The 20,658-nt window shown below is 42.1% G+C and overlaps 1 non-coding gene across 1 annotated transcript; it reads right to left on the reverse strand.

Annotated features, from left to right (window-relative positions):
* Window positions 1-443: 443 nt before the first annotated feature.
* LOC120272766 lies at window positions 444-550 on the reverse strand. The gene has a single exon (XR_005540303.1). It is a non-coding gene; the product is annotated as a small nucleolar RNA R71 (small nucleolar RNA).
* Between the last annotated feature and the right edge of the window lie 20,108 nt (window positions 551-20,658).

Below are 20,658 nucleotides of genomic sequence, written 5' to 3' on the forward strand. Positions count from 1 at the left end.
AGAAGAAAGGGAAAGAACCTGTGCAAGAACAACATAATTCAACTGATTTGGAAGGAGTGGAATCTGAAAACATGGCAGAACAGAATGAGCAACAGCGAACACTATCTGAATTGGGGATACAGTCGAGTATTATACACCCCCCGATTATAGCTCAGAATTTCTAGCTAAAGCCGGCATTCATCCATATGTTGCAGTAGTCCGCACAATTCAATGGTTTGCCCGATGAGGATCCAAATAGTCATATAGAGAGCATTCTCGAGGTGTGCGACATGCTGAAGATAAATGGGTTTACGGATGATGCCATCAAATTGAGAGCCTTCCCATTTTCCCTAAAAGGGACAGCGAACCAGTGGCTACACTCATTACCTAGAGCATCGATTACTACTTGAGAGGAGATGGTAGAAGCTTTTCTAGCCTGTTACTTCCCTCCCGGAAAATTAGCAAAGCTTAGGAATGAGATCTCGTCCTTTGTTCAGTTGGAATTGGAGTCTCTATTCAAGACATGGGAACGGTTCAAGGAGCTCCTGAGAAAGTGTCCGCAACACGGATTCCCGGAGTGGATGATTGTTCAAACCTTCTACAATGGTTTGAACCCGAGTACAAGGCAAATGGATGCGGCAGCAGGAGGTACCTTAGGTAGCAAAACCCCCGACGAGGCTCGTCAATTAATTGAGGAAATGGGGTTAAATAGCTATCAATGGAATGCTAGGGAGAAGAAAAAGGTGGCCGGTCTCCATGAAATTGATGCGGTAACCTCATTGGCGGCGCAAGTAGAGAGTCTTAGTAAGAAGCTAGATCTCATATCTTCGAATAGAGTTGCGGCCGTGACCAATTGCACCGGTTGTGGTGGAGGACATGCTCCCTCCGATTGCCCGATCGTTATTAGTGATGTTTCTTCAATGGAAAACATTGACTTTGTAGGTAATGGCATGAGACCTCAAGGAAACCCATATAGCAATACTTACAATTCAGGTTGGAAGAATCATCCCAACTTTTCATGGAGTAATCAAGGACCACAAAAGGCCATGGGGCCACCGGGTTTCCAACAACAACAAGCCCCTCAAGTGGAAAACAGAATTTCAGGCTTGGAAACCCGAATGACGGATTTAGAGAAGCACTTGGCTAGATTTATTCAATCTGCAAATACACGGTTTGAATCAGTCGAGGCTACACTTCGCAACCACACCGCCTCTTTGCACAACCTTGAAAATCAGGTGGGGTAAATTGCGAAGTCTCTCTCCGAAAGGCCACATGGAAGTTTACCAAGCAATACGGAAACCAACCCTAGAGAACATGTGAAGGCGATCACTTTGAGAAGTGGTCGTGAGGTTGAAAGGAGGATTCCGAGTGAGAAGCCGAAAGAACATGCACCCGAGGTAGTAGAGGTTAAGGAGGGAGCAAAGAAAAAGAAAGAGGTGGCATCCCCATCTTTCAAGCCAAGAATCCCTTATCCCTCTAGATTGAAGAATGACCAAGGGGATGATCAGTATAAGAAGTTCCTGAGTTTATTCAAGCAACTCCACATCAACATTCCTTTTGTAGAGGCATTAGCTCAAATGCCTAAGGATGCGAAGTTCCTGAAAGACTTGTTGACTAACAAGAGGAAGTTGGAGGAGAGTTCTTCAGTGGTGCTAGATGCTTCATGCTCTGCGATGCTGCAAAAGAACATGCCGAACAAGAAGAAAGACCCGGGAAGCTTCATCATTCCGTGTAACATCGGCAACTTAGGTGAGGAAATGGCATTGGCGGATTCAGGGGCAAGTATCAACGTCATGCCATACACTTTCTTCCAGAAGCTAGGCTTACAAGAGCCTAGGCCTACTCTGATGACTCTACAATTGGCGGACCGAACGGTGTGACATCCGAGAGGTATCATTGAAGATGTGCTTGTCAAGGTGGACAAGTACATTTTTCCGGTTGACTTCATAGTGCTAGATGTCGATGAAGATGCGGATGTACCCTTGATACTTGGGAGACCGTTCTTGTGGACTTCCAAAGCATTGATTGACATGGACGGCGGAGATCTCACATTGAGAGTTGGAGATGACAAACTCACTTACCGCCTTGCTGAAGCCATGCGGCATTCTCTCGATTTTGATGACACTTTGTATTTTTTAGAAACTACTGATGAGCTTGTTGATGAATACATGCAGGAAATGTTCAACCCGGATCCATATGAAGGTTTGTTCGACCAAGAAGAGAGCAATGAAGAAGTAATGATGCTTGGGTCGACTGAAGAAGTAACATCTACCCCGGGGTTATTGAAGAAGGTGCTCCGGAAAATGAGGAGGGCTAGGAGACGCCACCGAAAATGCTCCAAGACTGTTGGAGACATACATGAACCAAGAAAGCTGGATGAACCATTACTAGGTGGTCCGAAGCCCGATAATACACCCACTACCCTCAAGAGGCTTTGCACATCATGCTTCCAAGTCATGGGTAAGAGGGCGACTTTCATTCATGAACCCCCGTGAGGGAAGACAAGATACGTCAAGCTACGTGACATTAAACAAGCGCTTCTTGGGAGGCAACCCAAGTGTTTACTGTTTTCTTATATGTTAGTTTAGTTCGTTTTGCATGAATAAATCGTTAAGTGTTGGTGTCTTAATGATTAGATGCTTGTGCTGCGATTTTATTGTGGGTGTTTAAAGTCATCGTGTGTTTTATGAGGAATTGGCGAAAGTTTGGTTGTTTGGGTTCTATTTCGTGTTTTTCACTAGTAAAATTTGCATAATAGGGCAGGCTCTGAGTGTGTAAACATGTTCAAAACTTTTCTGCAAAGCCTGCAGATTTTTCTAAGTCATCCAGAGAAAACACACGGGCGTGTGGAATTTTCACACGCCCGTGGGGGTTGCACTGTGAGCTCATCCAGAGAAGGCACGGGGGTGTGCGGCTACCCCTGTGAACGACCATGCAACTGTCACACGCCCGTGGGTAATTTCCGCATGGGCGTGTGGATTCCTGTAGAGTTTGGCAGATTTTTCCCGACAGCACATAGGGGCGTGGACTCGCCCCTGTGGGCAACCTTGTGAACCATGCACGGGAGTGGGTAATTTCCACATGCCCGTGTGAAAATTTGCAGAGGAGTTCTCTCCATCCCGAGAAAACACAGGGGCGTGCAGTTACCCCTGTGAGTTTGGCATGTGAATGTCCACGCCCGTGGAGAATTTCCGCACGGGCGTGTGGAACACTTAGTATTTTTCTCGGATGTCCAGAGAAGCCACAGGGGCGTACGGCTGCCCCTGTAGGTCGTGGGGCACAGGCGTGGATATTTTCCGCACGCCTGTGCGAGAGCAGTCAGAGTCAAAGGAGCATTTTCCCAAAAGAGCAAAGGGGCGTGCGCACACCCCTGTAGTGCTTTTGAAGTGAGGCGCACGGGCGTGGGGAATTTCCACACGCTCGTGTGGATGCAGAGAACTCCAAAAGTCGTGAGTTCTGTTTAAAAGAGGATAGTTCCACTCCCTCTTCACAACTTCTATTCACCTGAAAACATTTTCATAGTATTCTCCAAGTCAGAATGCTAATTTGGTGTGATTTTAGTGAAGTTTTCTGGCCGGTTCTTCATTTTCTCACTCCATCTCGTCGGTAAGCCTTTTTTATCATCTTCCTTTCCAATTCATGGTTTCTATCGATTAACCTGGTTAATAATGCTTTGTTTCTTCAATTGGAAAGATGATTTATGTTTAGAACGAAGTTAGAAGTACTATTAAGTTGTATTTTTGGATTGTTGAAGCGTGGCCGTTCGGTTCTCACGCCCCGTGGTTCCACACGGGCGTGCGGAAATTCCACACGACCGTGTGGATTTCTGCAGCATTAGTTTAACAACTTGTTTGATCAATTTTGTTTAAATCTTGCAGATTATGGCACCTAGGTCAAAGAAGCAAGCTGATAAGAGACCACGTTAGTCATCTCCTGAGCCCGAAGGCATGCGGTTTGCAATTCCAGAGCATCAGGTTCGCTATAAGCGCCTGTCGAGGCTCCGTTTTGGGCAGACTCGATTCTTAGACACGACTATATTGCGAGATCTGCAGCAGGAAGATGGGTTTGCTAATGAGATCGAGGATCTAGTTTCAGAAGGTGGTTGGCGGCAGTTGTTGACGATTAGAGAGCTAGCCATCCGAGAGTTTGCAATGGAGGTGCTATCATCATTCGAGTTTGATAGATCGTATGCGAGCTTCGACAGTGTGGACACCATTCAGTTCAGAGTATTTGGACACCACCATAGCGTGAGCATTATGCAGTTTTCACTACTACTTGGCTTGTACGAGGAGCCATTCACAGATACAGAGGAATATGTGCAGTTACCAACTGATTACCCTGGAACCTTGACCCCGCAGAGAGCTTACAGAGTGTTATGTGGTCAAGGTCAGTACGAGCCGGGGGTGTCCAAGGCCACGTACCTTTCCTGACCTGCACACATATACTTGCATGCCATTATGAGTAGGTCGGTGAATGGCCGTGGTGATAGCACTGGTGTCCTAAGCTGTCAGGAGCTACTGTACTTGTACTCAATGTTACAGTGCGTACCGATTCACTTAGGGCACATCCTGGCAAAGTACATCAGACATCAGGGATACTATGCTAGACTGGGAGCGATCTTCTCTGGCCCCTACACTACGAGATTAGTGCTGGGCATGGGTCTCTTGGATTCGATTCGCGGGACCGAGAAGACGAGTGTACCTGCTCCCCTGAGTCTAGAGACGATGTGGTTGATGGGCATGGTCCGCAGGGTTCGGACAGGGGTTTTTGCTTTAGTACTACCAGCTCCAGAGATAGCCTAGGATGAGGGTGATGAAGTCGGAGCATCTCAGCCAGCCCCCGAGCCTCAGCCAGCAATGATGGAGACTGAGGCACCTCCAGTGGCAGAGGAGCCACCCCCAGTACGTATGTTTTCACCATCTCGAGCCAATGATCGCTTTGAGAGGCTCGAGAATGCTATAGGGATGGTCTGGGCTGAGGTTGCCGAGATTAGGGCTACGCAGGCTACTCAGTACACAGAGTTCATGGCGCGTTTCGACGTGTTACCTCAGTTCCTCCAGCACCTCCATCCTCGACCCCAGCACCGGTGGACCCACCATGTGCGTCTTCAGCAGCAGCAGCAGCACAGGAGCCTGAGAGCAGCATCGATATTTGACTTCTCCTTTACTTTCTTGCATTTTATTTTATTTTTCTTGTTTTTAGACTTTTTCACTTAGAAAGGATTCTCCTTCTGAGTTTATTTTCATTTTTCGCATCATCGAGTTGTATTTATTGCTTCATCCTTTATATACACTCGAGTTATTTTGTCTTTATTGAGCTTCACTGAACCCCCTCATGTATGTGTGCAGATGGTCTTGTCTTCTTGGGAATTGAGACTTAGTCATGGGCACGGCCAAGGTGCTGAGGCACTTGGCCGTGTGAACCTCTCAACCCGTCGGAACACTACTCCCATGGAATTAGCTTCATCAAACGTAACACTAGCAGTCAGGGGAGTATTGTTTTGATTGCTTACCACACATCTATTTTGAATGATATATATATTTTGAGTGAGCTTGCATGTGTACATTGAGGACAATGTACAACTTAAGTGTTGGGGGGAGTTTCATAATGCGCACATCTTTTCTATTATTCTTGATTGATATATGCTCACATAGCCAATGGCGGTTCACCTTAGTTGCAATGATTGCATTCTTAAGTCTAGAGAATTGTTAACATTGAATGTTTTTATGCTCTAGTTCTTGCTGGAATTTTTAGGAATTTTTGCCCGATTTACACTTAGTGCACTACTCACTCTTTGAACTCTATTGGAAACTCATGTTCAATGTTAAAGGGACTAGTTAGGTTTATTTTCTTGTGCTAAATTCTAAAAAAAAAATGATGAAAATGAAAAGAAGGAGCAAAATAGTTTTATTGTTTATTTGTGTTTGTTGGGTGGAAAGAGCTACCACCAATGAAGTATGAAGCTACTCTCCTAAGTCAGATACTAGTTATGCCCTAATGAGAGAAAGAGCTATCTCATAGGATGAGTGAAAGTTACCACTCAGGTAGAATGAGCTACCACCTCGAAAGTGTGAAAGGCACCTTAGCGGCCGCTTTGGAAAGGGCTACCTTAGAGGATGTGTGAAGCTACTACCATCTTTGAAATTGTTGTCACTTTTGTAGATAAATAAGACCCTTGCACTTAGAACTTTGAGGAGTATACCTTGGGTTGTTTTGAGTGAGTTCACACACATACACAAAATTTGGGTTTGTTGTCCTTTTTTATTCAAGTTTTTAGCTAGAGCATTGATTTTTTCGTATTTAGTGTTGAAATTTTCCTTAACAGTAGAATATTTTCGTTGTATACCTTGGTGAACCTAAGGCCAAGCACTTTCAATATTTTCTTCATTAATTCACAGAATGTTTTAATGTTTGCTTGAGGACAAGCAAAAGCTTAAGTGTGGGGGAGTTTGATAAGTGCTTGTGCGATACGAATGTGAAGCGTTCATTCCGTATGTTGAGCATTACTTTTCTCGGGTTTTTACACTAATATGTGTGTTTTTATGTTACTTTTATGCAGGTAGGGTTGTGAGGCCGAGTATGAAGGAAATAGGCCAATGTTGATCATAATGCACCAATTTTGGAGTAAATCTTGCTAAGGTTCAAACGCGAAGACATAGGTCAGGTGTGAGATGCTAGAGTGTGTGCCAACCTCCTCGTATTCGAGTGGGCACATCCATTTGGAGGGGCACAAAGGCAGTCACATTCGAGCATTCCAACTTACGCACATAGAACAAGAGCTCCACCAACGTGTACACCATTGAAGAAGCAAGTGATCCACGATGGGAACGTGTGCCTGTTTACATTACCCCGATGAAAGTATGGAATTGGGAAGCTATTCAGGTCGAATACTACAGCAGGGCACTGCAGCAACATTGTAGCACATACTGTAGCAGCACTGCTCACAGCCGGCCGAGGAACCAGAGAAACAGAGAATCCACACGGGCGTGTGGAAATTATCAACGCCCGTGTAGTCGCCCGATTCCAGCCGTATTTAAAGCCGATTTAGCCCCGATTTTGGTATTCTTATCTCCATCTTTTCCCCAACTTGAGAGAGGGCTTCGGCTAGGGTTTCGAGGGGTATTGACCAAGGTTTTGGAGAGGTTCTACGGCTCCGACATCGTCATTCCTTAGGAAGAAGGTTGGTAGGAGAGCTTCTGTCGAGGCGTATCCTATACCGGATGAGGGAATCCTTGGACGACGAGTAGAGGACTTTCCACAAGACCATCGACATGACTATCGAGGGGGTTTCTTTATGGATTCATTTCTTTTACATTCTATTTCTTTGATTGTACTTAGCTCTATGGAGAGCTAAACCCCTAGTGGGTACTCGGGTATTGTGAACCCTAGGATGTATTTGTTTCTTTGAACCTCTTTATTATGCTTTCAATAAATTGATATTTATTGTGAGTTCCAACCTTGAATGCTTGATTGTATGAACAATTCCATAGAGTGACATAAGGGTTGAGAGTTCTTGTTGGTAACCTTGTGAGTGAGTGACACACCACGAGCGTTAGACAAAGCTAGGTTGGAGAGGGTTGAGAGGGTGAGTCGAGAGGTACAGGAGCTTCTCCTTTCCCCTTCGGCGTGATAGATTCTACCTCCGTTCCTCGAGTTCTTTGCGGGCATAATAGAGTGAATGGTCTAAGGGATGAACTTCCGCTGGGGCTTAGTTGCGCGTGCAATGGAGTGAAGCGTTGAGGTGATCTTAGTATCTAGGGCTCTATTGTGGTTAGGGACCTTCCCCCTGGACTAAAGGGTTAGGTCTATATTAAGGAAGAGATTTATCACTTGGAATCCCTCGAGGTCATTGCAACTCTATGCGAGTGCCTGGTGTTGAGATTATTCGATTTCTCCTCCTGGAAATGTATAGAGTTAGACATAGTTGACCTTAGATTTGGGACTATGTAATTAAGGATTTCCACGACTCACCATTGCATTGATTAGGAAGCATAATAGAGGGTTCTTGCACTTGAAACAATTATCCTAAGTGGAGCATTATCCGGGTATCCCATCTTTATCGATTGCCTTACCCCCTTCTTTACTTTTGCTCTCTTACTTGTTGCTTTTACTGTTGAGAATTGAATCATTGTCACACTCATTATCATTGATCTTTTACATAGCTAAGAATCAAATTAAGTATTTTTATTCCCTACTCCCTGTGGAATCGATACCCGCTCACTTGGGATTATTACTTCGACAAACCCGTGCACTTGCGGGATATACGCAAGGGGACCTTGTCAAACAACTCACTGTCTTGATTTCTTCTCACATATGCTTTTGGAGTTTTTTAAATTGATCTTAAGGTTGCACATTTAGCCATTTATCTTCCTGCCCTGGTTCTTCATATTTATTTGCTTTAGGACAAGCAAACGCTTAGGTGTGGGACTTTTGATAAACGCCTAAATGTATATATTTTATACATATTTGTTGTGTATAACTTGTTTATTTTCTTGGTGAATCAATGCCCTTTTATGGTTTAATTGGTTCTTTTCATGTTACAAGTATAGAAGAAGCCTTAGTGAGCTTGACAACTAGATTTAAGAAGAAATCAACACCAAAAATGGCGTTTAGAGCCCCGAGCACTATTGCAACACTTTAATAGCCGCAAGCATGAAGATTTAAAGGAAAACGCTAATCCTGGAATTCCTCACGGGCAACCTTAGGGTCGTGACGATGACCCAAGCTGACCTAAGAAACAGAACTGCTGTAGCCACTATAGCAACTTACTAGAAATTTGACAAAAATTTGAGGATCCTCACGGCCCGTTTACTGACTGTTAGCTAGGCCACAAGCCATGCTAAGATCAGCTTTTAAAAGGCATTTTAGGGCGTCTTTAGAAAAGGAGGAGGCCTTGTTCTTGGATCTCATCACCACCACCTTCGATCTGAGTTAGAAAAAGGCAAAATAGAGCATCTCCAAGGAGGAATTCGTTGGGAAGAATGTGATTTGGTAAGATCTATTCCTTGGGTACATTTTAGAGGGTTGAAGATAGCGAGGGAAGTCTTTCTACGGGGAATTCCAAGCGTCATTCGGCCTTTCATCTTTGAGGGAGTTTGATGTTGTTTTATTTAGTTGTTGTCATGGATTAGATTTTGTATGTTTCTAGCATGAACAACTAAACCCTAAGGTCACTAAATATTGGTGAACCGTAGTGTGAACTTGTGTAGATTGGATTCTATGACTTGGTTTATAGCATTTGATGTGTTTGTGATCCATGTTTGGTGTACTTTATGGTATTTGTATGCATGAGAACTCTTTGTATCGATTTCTAGATTATACAAGGTTGTGTGATCATTGCCCTTGTATTAGACACACCTAGCTTGGAAGGGATACATGTACGAATATGCCATGATCATCGGGTATTTTGTACCCCTCCGACTTTGGGGTTGTTCCTAGTTTGTGTTTCGACCCTAAATTGACAAATCCATTACCCTCATTTCAATCGAAGGAGGATTTGGTCGAAAGAAATTTTGTATCAATACTTGTTCTGGATCAGGGGTTAATTACCGTGACCATCGGGTTGGCCTAACTTAGGATTTTCTCTGTCCAAACTACCATTTGCGTGATAGTTGTAGCATCCTTCGCACTTTAGTAGCCCCAAGGCGATCTTTATCGGTGACCATTTTCCCTCCTTGATTGTCACCAGCAGTTTGCCTTTGTCGTAGAAAATTTAGTAGAATTCAATTTGTTACTTTGTAATTTCATTGCATCACTCAAAGTAGTCATTTTAGTAGAATTCTCAGGCCCCAGGGAATATGACCCTCTCGTGCTTGTCCGAGAGATATAACTTGATGACCCTTATACTTGTAGGATTGCACACGCATCAAAAAACTTAATAGGGAAATGGTCATAGAAGATCATAAAAGACGAATCATGGTATGAATCTCAAGTGATACAATTCATCTACTTCCGCAACAAACTGACCTAGAACCTAGTTTACCAAAGACAATAATGATGCTCCTTCCGGAGAAGCATTTAATATCCACTATTAGATTTTAGAAAATGCATACAAGCGATCATTGAGGATGACACCTTCACCCTCTTTTGGCCAGATAATTAGCTATAAGGTCATGCTCTAATGAACCTTTAATCTACTTTGTTCTCAACTATTTTTTCCCTTATGGCAATAGTTAAAGACCTAATAGGTCCCTTCATGTTTTCCAACCAAATATTAGACCCCCTACTAAATGAGATAAAGGAGAGAATCAGAACATATCAAAGGGATAATTATTATAATCTTATATGGAGATTGATGGCAAATAGTAGGTTTTCTATCCGTTCCTTCTATAGGTTCCTAATTGATGGGAACTTATGATGTAGGACAACACCAACCATCCTTAAGAGCTTTTGTCCCCAAAAACTTAATGTCTTCAAATGGTTAGCACAAGGTAACAAGATCATCACCCTAGACAACCTAGCTGGTAGGGGTTGTAACAAATTACCAGCAATCACATATACCTTATGTCATATAGTGATTAAGACTTTGGATCATCTTTTCATTCATTACCCTATCATGGTAGATACTTGGCATCACTCTACTAAGGCCCTTGGGACAAATAGACACCGGACTCCATGGCTAACCTTTGGAATGGCTGCTACAGAGGATTCAGACTTGCCCAAAGGTCGCCTTGGTCTTTATTAGCAAATCTAGCTCAGAAAAAATGGATGCATTTTCAATTAGAAACATGTTCATTATCTTTTTTGATTTTTGACAATTATTTATTTGTTCCTCTTCTAGATGACTATAGATCCTGAAGTTAAAAAACAAAAGTTTGTGGTCTTTCCACAATGGTAAAATGGAGTATACAATTTCCAAGGATGTTTTTACCCTTTTCAAATTTAATTAATTATTTAAATTTAATTTAACTAATTAATTAAGTATTTAATTAATTGATTAATTAACTATTAATTAATTAGTTACAATATATAAAGTGAATTATTGAAGTTAAATATTTAATTATAATAATTAGAGTAATAATTATATTTAAAATATTTTATATAATAATTAATTTATTTATTTCTTAATATAATTCACTATTTTATACATTTATATCATTTACTTGTATTAAGGGTATAGAACTAATTTTAGTTCATTTTCTTCTCTTACTTTTTTCATCACCAATGCCCATTCCTTCCAACCAAATACTATTGTTATTTCTATTCTCATTCAAGGTCCTACTCTCATTCCCCATTCCTATTATTTGATACAAACATACCCTTAAATGCTTGATGATACATATTTGATTATATTTATTTTAGTAGAATTTGCTTGATCCTTGATTGTTGTGATAAGTTTTGTTACTTAATGTTGTTGTTTTTTGTAATTTAGTTTATTTCATTACTATTAAAGAAAATGAAAGCAATTTGAGCAAGTTTCAAGCTGAAGTAGCAAAGAAAATGAGGTAAAAAAACTAAAAAAAGTCTAGGAAACACGACATATTCTAGAACACAACTGGATATGAACCTATTTTGATCTCAAAGTGGACACATGGCCTCAAAACATGGTCAACGATGCTTTGTCTTGTAGGGCCATATTCTATTTTGTTGAAATGTGTTCTTAAGCAGTGATCTTGCTATAAGTTGTTGTTTTCAAGAATGTTCAACTACCAAACATGGCTACCAAACACCCCTTTTGTTTTGTAGTCATGTTCAGTTATATGAAGACCCCATAAATAGCTATTGAATAGATTAAACAAGGACTTTTAGGGGAGAGATTTGGAAGGAAGTGATACATCCCTTGTGTATGTCAGCAAGTGCATGGGTCATTCAAATAATAAAGTGTACCCAATGGAAACAAATGTACTAGTAATAACTATAACCTAGCTATCTAGTGTAATCAATGGAATGAGTCTATGAATAATAAATTTCACAAACAAGTAAATGATGAAAATGAAGCAGGCAAATAGAGAAATAGAGAGGAATCAGATAAGATAGATGGGGTACCCAGAAGATACTCCCCTTAGGATTCTAATTTCAAGTGCAAGACTAGAATTACACTTCCCTAAATGAGATTTAATGGTCGTGGAAATCCAAAGCACAAGGTCCAAAATCTAAGGGCAACCATGTCTTGTCCATTATGAGACCTTGGCTGATAAAAGACCCTCGATGCCTCACACCACATATTATTGCTTAATGTTCTTGGAACTTCTAGTGATAAACCCTATTCCCAAATCTAGATCAAACCCTTTGATCCAGGCGAAAGATCCCTAATCACAACTATGCCCCAGTGGAGAGAAAAATCTAGATGCCTCACTCTGTATGCAATTGTAAAGAACTTTTGGAATGTGAAGATAGAATAAATCACATCAAAGGGAAAAGGGAATGTTCCGTTATCTCTCAATTCACCCTCTCAACCCTCTTAAACTTTGGTAAATCTAATCCTAATGGTAATGGTCACTCGTCAAAAGGATGATTAGAAAAGGTTCTCAACCCAAGTGCCACTCTAAGTGAAAACCAAACATCAAGCACACAAGATTTAAACTCAAATAAATTCTCAATTAAAGGAAACACAAAAAAAATCAATGAAGAAAATATATCCTAGGGTTTTCATGTCAATTACCCACTAGGGTATAGCTTTCCATTGAGTCATACAAAATGCAATCAATCAATGAATGAAAACACATGAAAGCCATAAGGAAAACCCCATTTTGATCCATGCTGATGGTTCTCAAGGGATGTTTCAACTTCTACAAGATTTCCTCTGATGAAGCTAGGGTACACCCCTCCGAATTGATGTCTTTCGGGCTCCCTCAATGGTTATAACAATGAAGAAATCGATGAAAGCTCATAAAGAAATGCTCCCTTGAGTGCGAAGACCTCATCTCCAAAACCCTAGCTGACTTCTCCCCAAAACTTGCAAAAATGATCCTTTAATAACTCTTCAACTCGGCCTTTTATATCATGAAATTGGGATTTTACACGAGTGTGTGGAATTCCTACTATAGTAACGTTGAAACCTGCTACAATAACCGTGGTGAACAGTACTTCTTGATTTTTTCTTCTTCCTTTGAGGCCACACAGCTTGGCACACACCCGTGTGGTAGGTCATGTCACTTTTTAATTTTAAAACATGTTGAGAAAGCTCTTAAACTCTTTACACAAGCTAGAACATGAGTGTGTGACTAACTTTATGCCCTTCCAAGTCTTGAATTGACTTGAACACTCTTGGAAGTTAGCGCACACCCTTGTGTATATGATCACGGTTTGTGTTTTGATCTTTGCTCCATCCAAGAGAATCCCAAAATGTGCCTTGATGACCTATTTTAGCACTTTTTCCTCTCAATATACATCACAACTCTAAATACACAAACGAATACAAAAACAAAATAATGAGCCATAAAACCTAATGAAAATGATAAGTGCTTGTGTGATAAGAATGCGAAGTATTCTTTCCTTATGATGAGCATTACTTTTATCAGGTTTTAGCACTACTATGTGTGAATCTATGTTACTTTCATGCGTATAGGGTTGTGAAGCTGAATGTTAAAGAAAGAAGCCAATGTAAGTTGCGAACACACTATTTGGAGGAAATCTTGAGAAAGTTCAAACGCGAAGTCATAAGTCGGGTTCAAGATGCAAGAATGTGTGCCAACTTCCTTGTATTCAAGTTAGCACAATGATTTGGAGGGGCACCAAGGCAGTCACATTCGACTATCCCGGCTTGTGCATTGATAGCAAGATCTTTACCAACAAAGTCATTTATTGAAGAAGCAAGGCGATCTACAACGTAAACGTCTGCCCATTTACGTTACCTCAATGACAACATGATATCGGGAGTGTTTCGGGCTATTACTATAGCAGGTTCTGTTCACAACTACCCGAAAAAGTAAAGATCAGAGAATCCACATGGGCGTGTGGACATTATCCATGCCCTTGTGGAGAATCCATAGGGGCATGTAGATGCCCGATTCCAGCTCTATTTAAGGCCAATTTCAGCCCTGATTTCAGGATCCTTTTTTCCATCTTTCGCCAACTTGAGAGAGGGCGACGGCTAGGGTTTTCAGAGGTATTAGCAAAGGATTTGGAGAGGTTCTACGGTTTCGACATCGCGCTCTATTTGGAAGAAGGTTAGTGGGAGAGGTTTCGCTGGTGTCGATCCGGTGAGATGTATCCTAGGCTGGACAAAGGGACCTTTCGAAGAGTCGAGGCTTCTCTACAAGACCATCATCACGACTATCGAGGGGGTTTTCTATGGATTACTTGCTTTTATGTTTGATTTCATTGTTGATTGTAACTAGCTCCATGGAGAGCTAAACCCCCTAGTGGGTAGTTGGATTTGTGAACCCTAGGATGTATTTGTTTCCTTAAATCTTTTCATATGCTTTCATTAATTGATGCTTTAATTGAGTTCCAATCTTGAATGTTTGATTGAATGAATACTCCCTTAGAGTGACACTAGGGTTGAGAGTTCTTATTGGTAACCCTTGTGAGTGAGTGACACACTATGAGAGTTAGACAAAGCTAGATTGGAAAAGTTTGAGAGGGTGAGTCGAGAGGTAGCGAAGCGACCCGTTTCCTCTCCGGTGTGATTTATCCTAGTAACAACGCCCCTTGCGTATGTCCCGCAAGTGCACAGGTTTGTTAAAGTAATAAAATCCCAGATGAGTAGGGTATCGTATCCACAGTGAGTAGGGAATAAAAACACTTAAATTGTTTCTTAACTAAGTGAAAGATGAATAGTGATATATGTGACAAGATGTGAAATAACAAAAGTAAAAGAACAAGAAAGAGAGCAGAAGTAAAGGAGAAGGTATCGCAATCATTATAAATGGGGTACACAGATATTGTTCGGCCTAGGACAATCATTTCAAGTGCAAGAACCCTCTATTATACTTTCTAACTAATGCAATAATGAGTCGTGGAGATCTTTAAATACATGTTCCTAAATCTAAGGTCAACCATGCATAACTCTATACATGTCCCAGAGGAGAAATTGAATAACCTCTCAACCTCACACTCATATAGAATCGCAATGAGTTCTAGGGATTCCAAATGATAAATCCTCTTCCTAGATGTAGACCTAACCCTTTGGTCCAGGTTGAAGGTCCCTAGCCATAGTTATGGCCTAGGTGCTAAAATCACTTTAACGCTTCACTCTGTTGCACCCGGAACAAAGCCCCAGCGGAAGGTCATCCTTTAGCCCATTCACTCTACTGTAACTGGAAAGAACTTGAGGAAATAAAGGTAGAATGAATCACACCAGAGGGGAAAGGGGACGCTCCGCTACCTCTCGACTAACCCTCTCAACCCTCCCCAATCTAGCTTTGTCTAACTCTCGTGGTGTGTCACTCACTCACAAGGGTTACCAACAAGAACTGTCAACCCTAGTGTCACTCTAAGGGAGCATTCATACAATCAAGCATTCAAGATTGGAACCCAAATAAAGCATCAATTAATTGAAAGCATAATAAAGAGGTTCAATGAAACGAATACATCCTAGGGTTCAAAAATATCCAAGTACCCACTAGGGGACTTAGTTCTCCATGGAGCTAATTACAATCAATGAAATCAAATGTAAAAGCAAAGAATCCATAGAAAACCCCCTCGATAGTCATGGTGATGATCTTGTGAAGAGTTCTTTACTCGTCCAAGGGTGCCTTTGTTCGTCCTAGGATACACCTCACCGGATCGGTGCCGTCGAAAGCTCTCCCACTAACCTTCTTCCAAATGGAGCGCGATGTCAGAGCCATAGAACCTCTCCAAATCCCTAACCAATACCTCTCAAAACCCTAGTCGCCACCCTCTCTCAAGTTGGGGAAAAGATGGAGAAAAGAATCTTAAAATCAGGGCTGAAATGGGCTTTTAAAGGGCTGGAATCAGGAATCCGCACGCCCATGTGGATGCCCATGTGGATTCTCTGTTTTCATCCTTCTTCAGCCGGCTGTGAATAGTACCTACTACAATGTTTTGCTACAGTGCCGGACCGAAACACTCCTGAATCCATTCTTTCATCGAGGCAACGTAGACGGGCACACGTTTACGTCGTAGATCACTTTGCTTCTTCAATAACAGACATGTTGGTGGAGATCTTGCTATACATGCACAAGCCGGAATGCTTGAATATGACTGCCCTTGTGCCCCTCCAAATCATTGTTCTAACTTGAATACGAGGTACCGGCCTGAAACACTCCTGAATCCATTCTTTCATCGAGGTAACGTAGATGGGCACACATTTACGTCGTAGATTGCTTTGCTTCTTTAATAATGGACATGTTGGTGGAGATCTTGCTATACATGCACAAGCGGAATGCTTGAATGTGACTGCCCTTGTGCCCCTCCAAATCATTGTTCTAACTTGAATAAGAGGAGGTTGGTACACATTCCCGCATTTTGAACCCGACTTATGTCTTTGCGTTTGAACCTTCTCAAGATTTTCTCCAAATGATGTATTTACGATCCACATTGTCTTTTTTCTGTGATATTCGGCCTCACAACCGCATTTGGATGAAAGTAACATAAATACACACATATTAGCGTTAAAACCTGATAAAAGTAATGCTCATCATAAGGAAAAAACACTTTGCATTCTTATCACACAAGCACTTATCAAACTCTCCCACACTTAAGCTTTTGCTTGTCCTCAAGCAAAAATTAAAACATTATGTGCATAGATGACAGAAATATTGGAAGTGCTTGGCCTTAGGCTCACCAAAGCATACAAAGAGAGCATTCTACAAGTAAGGGAAATTTCAATACTAAATATGAAAAATCAATGGCTAGCTAAAAACTTGAATCAAAAAGGACAACAAACCTAAAATCGTGTAATTGTGTGAACTCACTCAAAACAACCCAAGTATACTCCTCAAAGTTCTAAGTACAAGGGACTTATTTATCTACAAAAAGTAACAAAAATTTAAGGATGGTAGTAGCGTTACACATCCTCTAAGGTAGCCCTTTCCCACGCGGCCTCTAAGGTGACTTTCACACTTTCAAGGTGGTAGCTCTTTCTACCGGAGTGTTAGCTTTCACTCATCCTATGAGATAGCTCTTTCTCTCATTAGGGCATAACTAGTATCCGACTTATGAGAGTAGGTCTGTACTTCATAGGTGGTAGCTCTTTCCACCCAATAAGCAAATAAACAATAAAACTATTTTATTCTTTCTTTTCATTTCACAATTTTTTTTTCATAAATAACAAAAGAAACAACAATAACTAGTCCCTTTAACATCGAACTTGAGTTTCCAAAAGAGTTTAATGTGTGAGTAGTGCAACAAGTGTCAATCAGGCAAAAATTCCTACAAATTCAAGCAAAAAATAGAGCATGAAGACAATCAATGTTAAAAATTTTCCTAAACTCAAGAATACAATCATTGCAACTCAGGTGAACCGCCATTGGCTATGTGAGCATGTATATCAATCAAAATTAATATAAAAGAGATGTGTGCACTATAAAACTCCCCCCACACTTAAGATGTACATTGTCCCCAATGTACACATGCAAGATCACTCATAATTTATATCAATCAAGAACAAATGGGGGAGAAGCAATCAAAACAATACTCCCCTGACTCCTAGTGTTGTATTTGATGGAGCTAAATCCTTAGTAGTGATGTTCCAACGGGTTGTGAGGCACACACGGCCAAGTGCCAAAGCACCATTGGCCGTGCCCATGACAAGTTCTTAATTCCCATGTTGACAAGACCATCTGCACGCATATATGAGAGGGTTCAGTGAAGCTCAATGAAACAAAAACAACTCGAGTATATAAAAGATAAGGCAATGAATACAACTCGAGACCACAAAATGAAGATAAACTCAGAAGGAAAGTCCTTTTTGAGTATAGAAGTCCAAAATAAAATGCAAAAAGTAATAAAATAAAAGAAAATAAATCAAGTGTCGGTGTCGCGCTCTGGCTCCTCTGTTGCTGTGGGTGCTAGATCAAAGGGTGCTGGTGGAGGTGGTGGTAGTGATGCCGGAGGCGCCTGAGGAGTCCTCAGCTGCAAGACAAATGATGAGGCGACGTCTCGCTCTAAAATCTGTTATAATGTGTCGAAACGTGCAATAAACTCTGTATACTCTACGGCCTGGGTAGCCTTAATCTCAGCAATCTCTGCTCGAACCTCAGTGACCTCTGTCCGTATCACCCCCACATCACTCTCGAGCCTCTCAAAGCGATCATGGGGGTGGGTCCTCTGCCACCGGAGGTGCCTCGGCCTCCATCAGTGCTAGCTGAGGCTCGGGAGCATGCTAAGAAGCCTCGCCATCATCATCCTCATCCTCAACTATATCTGGAGCTGATAGCACCAATGCATAAACTCCCGTCCGAACCCTGCGGACCATACCCATCAATCTCATCGTCTCCAGGCTCAGGGGCGCCGGTGTTCTCGTCTTCTCGGCCCCGCGAATCGCATCGAAGAAACCTATGCCCAAAACTAGTTTCGTAATGTAGGGGCCCGAGAAGATCACTGCCAATTTGGCATACTGCCCCTGATATCGAATGTACTCTACGATGATGTGCCCTAGATGAATCAGTATGAGCTGCACCATCGAATAGAAGTACAAAAGCTCCTATTGACTCAGAACGCTAGTGCTATCACCACATCCATTCACCGTCCTGCTCAGAATGGCGTGTAAATATTGATACGTAGGTTAGGAAAGACACGTGGCTTTGGACACCCCTGGCTCATATTAGCCCTAACCACACAACGCTCGGTAAGCTCTCTTCTGGGTTAACTCTCCAGGGTAATCCGTTGGTAACTTGGAATACCCCTTAGTGTCTGTAAATGCCTCCTCGTACAAGCCAAGCCAAACTTAAAACTGAGTAATGCTCATGTTATGATAATATCCAAATGCTCTGAACTGAACAGCGTCGAGGCTGTCGAATCTCGCAAAAGATCTATCGAACTCAAATGACAATAAGACCTCAAGTGTAAGCTCACGAATGGCTGGCTCCGTAGTCGAGAATAACTGCGTCCATCCACCAAGCGAAACGAGATCCTTGACCTCATCTGTGAACTCATCTCCCTACTGTAAATCTCTAAATATGCTCGTGTCCAGGAATTGAGTCTGTCCGAACCGAAGTCTCGACAGCCGCTCAAAATGAGCCTAATGCTCGGGGATAGTGAATCTCATGTTCTCAGCCTCGGGGGACAACTCACGCGGCCATTTCTCGGCCTGTTTCTTTGACTGACGTGCCATAAACTACAAAATTTGAAAGAAAATCGATCAAACTAGTTAATTAAGTAATGCTGCAGAAATCCACATGGTCATGTGGAATTTCCGCACGCCCGTGTGGATCCACAGGGCGTGAAAAATGCACGGCCTTGTAAAAAATCCAAAAATACACTGTTAAATTACTTCTAACTTCATTCTAAACATGCATAATCATTCTAATTGTAGAAATGAAGCATTATTAACTAGTTTCATCGATTAAAATCAAGAATTGGTGAAGAAAACAAAAGATATGGCTTACCGACGAGTTAAGATTGAAAACCTTGAATCGGTCGGAAAACCAAGTAAAATTCCTTCCAAATTAGCAATGCGAGGTCTGGAAACAATGTGAGAGTGCTCTCAGATGAATGGAGAATGTTAGGATGAAGAGGAACAGTGATCCTTTAAAAGGAACTCGCGCCTCTTGGCGTTATGTACATCCGCTTGGGCGTGCGCAAATTACCCATGCCCGTGCGCCTCCACAGGTGAGTGCCACAGGGCAGACGCACGCCCCTGTGCGCTCTCGAGATAACACTCAATCTCTCTGAACGCGACAACATGGGCATGCAGAAAATACCCACGCCCATGCGCCTGACCCACAGGGGCAGTCGTACGCCCCTGTGGCTTCTCTGTGCAAGCGAGAAAAATCGCTAAGTGTTCCGCACGTCCGTGCAGAAATTACGCACGGGCGTGGACATTAACAGGTCCAACTCACAGGTACAAGCACATGCCTTTGTGCCTTCTGGGGATGGAGAGAGCTCTTCTGCAGAGTTTCACACGGGCGTGCAAAAATTACCCACAGCCGTGTGTTTTTGACAAGTTCACCCATAGGGGTGAGTCCATGGCCCTGTAAGCTCTTGGGATAAGTTGCCAAGTCTCTGCAGGAAAACGTACGCCCGTGCGAAAATTACCCACGGGCATGCGGAAATCACAAGGTCGCTCACAAGGGTGAGCCCACGCTCCTGTGCCATCTCTGGATGAGCTTTGAACGAAAACGCATGCCCGTGCAAAAATTCCACACGGGCGTGGGTTTTTTTTGGACAGTTAGAAAACTTTGCATGCTCTATAGAAAATTCATGAACACAGATATACACTCAGAGCCTGCCTGACAAAGCAATTTTTAACCAGAGAAAACACCAAAAAAACACGCTCAAACAACCAAGATTCTTCGCCACACATGATTAGGCACATGATAACACCATAATGTCCATAAGAAAATCACAGCAAAAGCATCTAAGAATCAAGACACCAACACTTAAAGCCTTATTCATACAAATACTAGCTAAAAACTAGAACATTAAAAACTTGGGTTACCTTCAAAGAAGGGCTTGTTTTACGTCACTAAGCTTGACGTACCTTGTATTACCTCATGGGGGTTTATAGATGAAGGTTGCCCTCTGACCTATAGCTTGAAAGCGTGATGAACAAAGTCTCTTGAAGGTAGAGGGGAAGTTATCGTGCTTGGGACCACCTAGCAATGGTGCATC

The sequence above is a fragment of the Dioscorea cayenensis genome, chromosome 11, assembly GCF_009730915.1.
Source record: "Dioscorea cayenensis subsp. rotundata cultivar TDr96_F1 chromosome 11, TDr96_F1_v2_PseudoChromosome.rev07_lg8_w22 25.fasta, whole genome shotgun sequence".
Classification (NCBI taxonomy): Eukaryota; Viridiplantae; Streptophyta; class Magnoliopsida; order Dioscoreales; family Dioscoreaceae; genus Dioscorea; species Dioscorea cayenensis.